The following is a 7912-nucleotide window of genomic DNA, read 5'->3' as shown; positions in this document are numbered from 1 at the left end:
TGTCCCCGCCCTCCTCTTTCTTTGCCTCTGGGCAGGGAAGAGTGGTCTCCCATTCACGTTGGTTCAGATGAGCCTTCCCAGCTTCTCAGTGACACCTGCTTAGCGTTAACGGCCCAATGTCAGCCGTCCACTGTGTTCTTTGCAGGGCCGAGCTCCCCTGTGTGAAGGCACGGCTCCCAGGGCAGCAGAGGAGAATGGCAGTTTGGATCAAAGCCCCTGGCTCAGCCATGAGTAAGGGAGGAGAAGGAGAAGCATCTCGGTCCTCATGGGCTGATCTCTTCCAAGCAAAGTGAAGGAGTCTCAAACGTTGCACCAAAACTAACGAGGGAAGCAGAGATATGCTGTGTGAGAAGTCAAGGACGATGTCTTCTGAACCTGTACTTTATTCATGTATTTTTTTCTGTAGTTCTGTTACGTTTGGAGGTGGATGCATGCTGGTATCACTGAGATGTGATATCTAATTGTGATAGTGCTGTTGCTCCTATGTATTAAGTGAAAAATGGGAAGAACATTTTCTAATATGGAAGCTATCATTTCCATTCATCTGCTTTTATGCATTCTTTGTCTGTATTTTTGTTTGGTTGGTTGGAGGTTTGGTTCTTTTCCCAACATAAAGTCTGTAAGAATGTTTCTGGAACATTTCAGCATTAACGAATATTAGATAATAGACTATTCAAAGCAATGTGCAATTTCCCTTTGCTCATGTATTTCCTGGAGTTGAATGCTTGGTGACAGAAATCAATAAAGTCTACTGAGAAGTCTGAAAGAGCATGAGCTTCACTCTTGTATGCAAACTTATTCTTCCCGTGTAGAGGAGCATTAGGATCACTGTTGCTGTTAAAGCCTTCTATGGCTGAAGCTGAAGGGCAGCGTGTCCCTGTGAAATGAGGGCAGTCCTTGTGAGAAGTGTCTGGGGAAGCTCTTCTCAGCCCAGATCTGTTCCCTGCCATAGCGGTGCCAGCGATCAGGTTACAGTAAAAGAAGGGTACGGGTCCACCTTCCTCTCTCTGAGGTCCTGGGGCAAATCAGGAGCATAAGAAGCAGATACTGGGTGGTACTGTAACTGCTGTATGGCGTGAATGAGGAGCTGCATTGCCAACTGTATGTGCTGATGATGGCTTACAGGTGGGTTTTGTAACAGGTTTCTGTGTTGCTGATTGTCCTGTTTTTCATGTGAATTGAGCTGACTTCCTTTGTAGTGGCTGATATGATGGTTTGGGTTACCCCTAGGAGGAAAAGCACGTTTAGAACACTGACTACTGAGTTGCAGAGCAGTGCTGCACAGAGCCAGGGACATTTCTGCTTCTCATTCTGCCCTGAGAGTGAGTGTGCTGGTGGTGCACAAGAAGCTGGTAGGGGGCAGAATGAGGACAGCTGCCCTAAACTGGCCAAAGAGATATTCTGTACCGTGTGACACCACACAGAACAGGAAAGTGATTGTCCCCCTGTACACAGCTTTGGTGAGGCGCTGCACCTCGAGTACTGTGTCCAGTTTTGGGCCCCTTGCTGCAATAAAGACATTGAGGCCTTGGAGCGTGTTCAAAGAAGGGCAACAAAGCTGGTGAGGGGTCTGGAGCACGGCCTTATGAGGAACGGCTGAAGGAGCTGGGATTGCTCAGTCTGGAGAAGAGGAGGTTCAGGGGAGACCTTATTGCTCTCTATAACGACCTGAAAGGAGGTTGTAGTGTGCTGGGGGTCGGCCTTTTCTCTTGTGTGATTAGTGATAGAGCTAGAGGGAATGGCTTCAAGCTGCGCTAGGAGAGATTTAGGCTGGACGTTAGGAAATACTGCTTTTCTGTGAGAGTGGTCAAGCACTGGAATGGGCTTCCCAGGGAGGTGGTGGAGTCACCGACCCTGGAGATGTTCGAGGAACGGTAGGATTTTGTGTTGAGGGATATAGTTTAGTGAGAACAATTGCTGACAGGTGGAAGTTTGGACTAGATGATCTTGAAAGTCTTCTCCAACCACGGTGATTCTGTGATTCGGTGGTGCATCCATTCTTTGTTCTTTGTATCTGCAGGTGGTTGTGCATCACTTCTTTAGTATGTCTCTCTCTGTCTCTTATCTGTATCTCAATACCTCTATGACTATGTCTATGTGATTCTCAGTATCTCTACCTCTGTCTGTACTTCTATCTCCATTCCTCCAGCTCTACGTCTTTTTGTTTTCTCTCAGGAGTTGTACTTTGGTTTTGTATTCTGGTTCTCTCTCCCATCCTGCTGGAAGAGGGTGGTGAATAATGAACGTGTGGTGCTGAGCTGCTATCAGGTTATATAGTACAACACTGTTTTTGGTGTCCAACTTGTGGCCCAAAGGGCTGTGATAACCCAGATCTTATCCAAGCATGTTAAAGCAGAATTGTTGTATGTGTCATAGTAGTTTATTAGCTTCTGGGCACCGTGTTAGCTTTTCAATTATTTTTGGAATTCTCTTGGAGTGTTTTCTAGAAATGACTACATTTCACACCTTAGTTGCTATTTCCCTGTTGTGCTGTTGACCATCTTAGGGGGCTGGAAGAAGATGATCATTTTGCTGTTAGATGTAACATCGAGTTCTGATGTGTTCAAGTTACTGCTCAGGAGACTCAGCGGGTGTTTGTACTGCACACTATCATCATCTTCGTTCTTAGGGAACCATCTCTCAGACACTATGAAGAATTACATGTTTTCCTTTGTGTCTTTAGAGAGCCAGACTATGGCAGCGTGAACAGGCCATGTTTCCTTCATTTCCTCACTCGCCTTTCTTCTTCATTCTTCTTCACCTACCCGTTATCTTTTGGCCTAGTTACAATAGCTCTTGAGAATGTTAAATGTCCTTGAGATGTTCAAACCAGCATGATCCTACCGCTGTGTCTCCTGTATTTGTTTCTGGTTTTGTTTACGTTTAACCAACTCTTTATCAATACAACCCAGAGATGTGCCCTGTTGCAGTGTGAGGCTGTGTGGGAGGATATTAGCAGGCCCCTGGAAGAGTGGGCACCAGCAGTACTTTGGAACTGCAGTCCAGAAGATGTGCAGGATCCAGAAGAATTGGCAAACTGTTTGCAGCAGATGTGTCATCACTCTGGCAATTGTAGAGAGAGAGCAATGACTGCCACGTGCTGGGGCTTGGCCTATGCCTATTGCACCCTGATCAGTGCTATTCAGCACACTCAAGAGAGGGTAAGAGGAGGTCTCTAACTCTGATGACAGTGTGACAGGCCCTGCAGTTTCTTCAGCCCTCACTACAGTGCCTATGGTTGCTTTGAGGCCTGTGCCAGTTGCTGTGGTGGCTCCAAGCCCTGCTCCGTGCTCTGTGGCTGCTCCAACTAATGCCAAGGCCTGTAGTTCCTGCAACCCTGCTATCTGCCCTGTAGTTTCTCCAGCTTCTCCATCACAGCCTGTTTTGCTTCAAATCCTGTGTGAGGCCTTGTAGTGTCACCAGCCATCAAAACAGGCCATGGAGTCAATCCATTCCTAGGGACAATCCATGCTGTTTTTTCAACTTCCATGGGAGGCCTGTGGTTGTTCCAACCCATGCAACTGTTCCTGTGGTTGCTCCAGCTCATGTGACAGGCCTTGAAGTTTCTCCTTCCTCTGCAATAGGCCCTTGTGTAAGGCAACCACAGGGTTGATCTTAGATGCATCACAAGCCCTATAGTCACTCCAATTCCTGCAGGAGGCCTTGAAATTTTTCCAACCATCAAAACAGGCCCTGCGGTTCCTCCTGTCCCTGTGCCAGGCCTTCTATCTGAACCAGGGAACCATTTGTGTCACCATCAGTTACATAAGGCACGACAGTGACTGCAAGTTTCAACTTGTCGTCTTAATCCATAGTGGAAGAAGTTACTGTGTAACTCCTATCCATGCAGGAGCATTTATTGGAGTATGGAGTTCTTCATGGCCAGTTGCAGAAACCCCTGAAGGAGGGATGAATAGGGCCAACGTGCAGAATTACAGGCCATGCAGCTGGCTGTAGATATTGCTGAATGAGAAAAGTGATCAGTGCGTTATCTCTCCCCTAAGTCATGAATTGTGGAAATCCTCCCTGGGAGTGGTTACAACAATACAAGTTGTGCAACTGGCAGTGCAGAGGCAAATCCCTCACGTCTGCTGCATGGTACCTGTGAAAAGGTATTGCTGCCCACGTGGAGAATGTGGTTACAGAAGTACATTCTGTAAGATGCTCTCATTTCCAAGAATTAAATCACTGAATGGCATCTAAACAACCAGCAGGTGGATAAAGCTGCTAGGATTAAAGTGATTCGGATAGCTCTGGGCTGGTGATGTACAAGTGTGTTATTTACAGCCCAACATGCCTAATTTTCCTTTCACACGCTTCTACACCTGAAGGTGAACAGCAACATGTCATTTGTGAAGAGAGGGCAGTCAGATTGGGAAGTGTCTTTAGAAGCTCTTCTCTGCCTGGATGTGTTCTGATTATAGAGGCACCACACGTGAGGTTACAATAAGGAAGGTTATGGGTCCTCTCCTCTCCCTGAGGAGCCAAAGGCAATCCGAAGTATAACGAAATGGATCCGTGTCACTGTCATTTTTACCTGACAGGAGTGAGGATGTGGAAAAATAAGGTGATGACAGTGCCTTCTTGGAGGATAGAAACACAATGGAGCAATTGCAGCTAGAAAAAAAAGAACAGAATTTGGCTCGTCCTTCCAACAACTGAATGATGAATCAAAAGGAGTGCAGTCTCTGTTCCGAGAGATGTCACTCCCTCATCTGTGAACACTTAAATGAGGGTGAGGAGGTGTGGATAAAGGCTTCAGTGCTTCCAGGTACATTGCTTGCAGCTGAGCTCCCTGAATCAGCCACCCCTTCTCACCTGGTGCTCAGCCATTGGTTCAGGATGTGACCTGGCTGAACCTCGTCAAGCTGTATTCCCCATTTTGTCTACTGAAGCACTTGGCCTATGGTTGTGATTACTAGAAATTTCTGGGTTGCTAGTAGGTATAGTAACTTGAGAGTTGCTAATGATACCTTCTGGATGGCTGGATGGTTGGAAGGAAGAAAGGAAGAAAGGGAAAGATAAAAAACTGAGTTGGTCTCTCATCCTACTTAGCCTGTCGTACTTCCAAGCCAAAGGAATGGAAGAGGAAAGCACAACATTGGCCACACCTGAGTGAAGCTGGGAGCCTGCCTTTGCAATTACAAGAAGCTCCCATAACTTGTAAAGCTGGGGAACTACTCTATCCTGCTTTTTCAAATCGTATCAATGAGGTTTCAGTGAGTTGACTCCAAATAATCAAGAGAATTCATATCCCTTGGAAGGATGCTGAAGGGATTGGGAGCACAGGCAGTGTTTTCTTCCCTCAAGGCTGTTTGTTCTAAAAGAGTGAGGGAGGGAACAGTGAGGAAGACAGCACATCTAAAACCCCACCTGAAGTTCTTGTATCCCCATTCACACATCTTGGGAAAGAAGCAAGAGTGGGAAACCACAGCATTGAAAATTACAACAAATTAACCTATTTGTTCTCATGGAAATGTGGTGAGAAGATTCACACAACCAGAACACAGCAATCTACAGCACAAGCTGTCTACAAGAGTTTGGCAAGAAAAGGATGGCCAAGGGTCTTAGCCATTAGGAAGAGCTGGGAAACTACAGAGCCATGAGCCTCACGTCTTTGCTGGGGAAGGTCAGGGAACACATCCTCTCAGAAGCCATGTTAAGACACTTGCAAGAAAAGAAGGCGATCTGACACAGCCAGCACTGCTTCACCAAGGGCAGATCCTGTCTGACCAATCTGGTGTACTTCTATGGTGGAGTAACAGCATCATTGGACAAATGAAGAGTAAGTGCTGTCATCCAGTTGGACTTGTTCAAGGCTTTTGACATGGTCCCACACAACCTCCTTCTGGGTGAGTTGGAGAGGTGTGGATCTGAAGGCTGGGCTATTCAGTGGATACGGAATTGGTTGGATGCTCACAGCAATAGAATTGTGGTCAAGACTGTTATGTCCGGGTGGAAAGCAGTGATGAGTGGTGTCCCCCTAGAGGTCTGTGTGGGGACGGGCGCTCTTCAACATGTCTATCAATGGATTGAGAGCGTGGGATCAAGTGCACCCTCAGCAATTTTTCAGATGACACTTGTGTGCGTAGTACACTTGATGTAAGAGATGGTGGGGATGCTCTCCAAAGGACCTGGAAAAGCTTGAGAAGTGAGTCCACGTGAATTGAATGAGGCTCAACATGTCCATGAGGTGGAGTTGGACTTGGGTCAGGTCCTTTCCGAGTATGATTACAGTCTGGGAGAAAACTACCTGAGAGCAGCCCTGTGGAGAAGGACTTGAAGTTTCAGGTGCACGAAGAGACGAGCCATACATGCATGCTTGCAGCAGAGCTGACCAAGTGTACTGTGGTCTCCATGAAAAGGGAGGTGGCTAGCAGGGTGCGGGAGGTGATTGTCCCTGTCTGCTTTGCTCTTGTGAGGACCCACCTGGAATATTTTGTCCCGGTTTATGCCCACCAACACTGACATGGAACGAATGGAACAAAACCAGAGAAGGTATGAAGATGATCAGAAAGTCAGAGCACCTCCTCAGTGAAGGAAAAGTGAGGCAGACTGATTTGTTCAGCCTAGAGGAAGATCACAATGTGGTTTCCAATACATAAATGAGCTTACAAACAGGAGGGAGATTGACTTTTTAATCCCTTCCCTTCTGCTGATACCTGTGAGACTGTGGGTCCCAACTGCTGTTAAAAGGACCACAGTGGGATTCACAAATGATAAACATGAACACACCTGAGCGCTAACTCTGAGTGCTCAGGTACTTCCATGTGGGAGCTATTTGCCCGGTTGCAGTGGGATGCTCCCCTTGGCACCACTCTTCTGGGAGCTCACAGCAGAGGCTTCACAAAGAAACAGTGTAATGGTATAAGCAATAGAACTCTGACCCAATGCTGTAGAGAGAGCCCTGGAAATCAGGAGCACCTCTGTTTGTCTAAAGCCACCTGCCACCTGGCAGAGTACCACACGCTGATGTTATTCTGAATCTCCCAGGGCTCTGAGGCAGATCTGAGTACCAAAACAAGACCCAGCCTAGCCATAAGGCAGAAAGCATATGAATGTGGTCAAAGCTCTGTAGATCACATGGAGGAGAGCAGGTAAGCATTTCAGGTTTGATATCAGGGACCATTTTTTCTCATACAGAGTAGTAATGCATTGGCACATTGGTTAGTGGGCAGAGTGGGGTGGGTTGATGGTTGGACTTGATGATCCTTTCCAACCTTAATTTTTCTATGATAAGAGATCTACGAATTGCTCTCCCACTCCTCAGGATGCATTTACGAGGAGATCCTTGCTTTTTGACATGGTTCAAGCAAGTGAATCACTGATGCCAGGGTTGCAGCAAAGTGAACTACCCCTTTGGTGTCCTAGGAGATCTGAGAGCATTGTTGTGTGATGCCACACTTCAGAATAGGCGCAAGGTAGGATATGTTTGTCATATCAGTGAAGAAAGCTGATTTTCAAACAGGAAAGCATTAGAACCCTGGAACCATAAGGCGTGCTGATATACACACTGTGAAGAAAACAATATCAGCGTTCTGTCCTGGAAGAGTATTTTACTTGAGCATGATAGCATGCTGGAGTGATGGCGAATCATTTGCCTCCAGCACAATTCTGTCAAAGTTCTCGGGCAGCAATTCTCCCATTCAATACTGCTCTGTCTCGGGATGCTCTTCTTGTTAATTAACATATGGGATTTAAAAAAAAATAAAAAATAAAGCAGAAAATGAGGAAAGTACGACAATGCACTGAATAGCAATGACAAAATACTTTGCAAAGACTGGAGGAATACAGCACGGGGGAAATGAATTCGCCGTGGAGACCTGAGGGACGATACCCAGAGCAGCAGTGCCTGTGAGGACAAGAAGCCTGCTGCCAAACGCGACGAGTATTTAACAGTGCGCCTTGGGAT

At 46.6% G+C, this 7912-nt stretch overlaps 1 protein-coding gene and 1 pseudogene across 1 annotated transcript in view; both read left to right on the top strand.

The window, feature by feature from the left end:
* LOC104913214 (protocadherin beta-15-like) overlaps nucleotides 1–766 on the top strand; it is a 26769-nt gene extending 26003 nt beyond the window's left edge. Inside the window, exon 3 of the mRNA XM_019620340.2 lies at nucleotides 256–766. The gene's annotated coding sequence lies outside the window, so the exon portion shown is untranslated. The remainder of the gene's footprint in view (nucleotides 1–255) is intronic.
* The window catches only part of LOC116217198, a 34559-nt pseudogene that overhangs the window by 1420 nt on the left and 25227 nt on the right, over nucleotides 1–7912 (top strand).

This window comes from Meleagris gallopavo, chromosome 15, assembly GCF_000146605.3.
Source record: "Meleagris gallopavo isolate NT-WF06-2002-E0010 breed Aviagen turkey brand Nicholas breeding stock chromosome 15, Turkey_5.1, whole genome shotgun sequence".
In the NCBI taxonomy this organism is placed as follows: Eukaryota; Metazoa; Chordata; class Aves; order Galliformes; family Phasianidae; genus Meleagris; species Meleagris gallopavo.
Note: the sequence above shows the minus strand (reverse complement) of the source record. Positions and strands in the feature narration are given on the sequence as shown.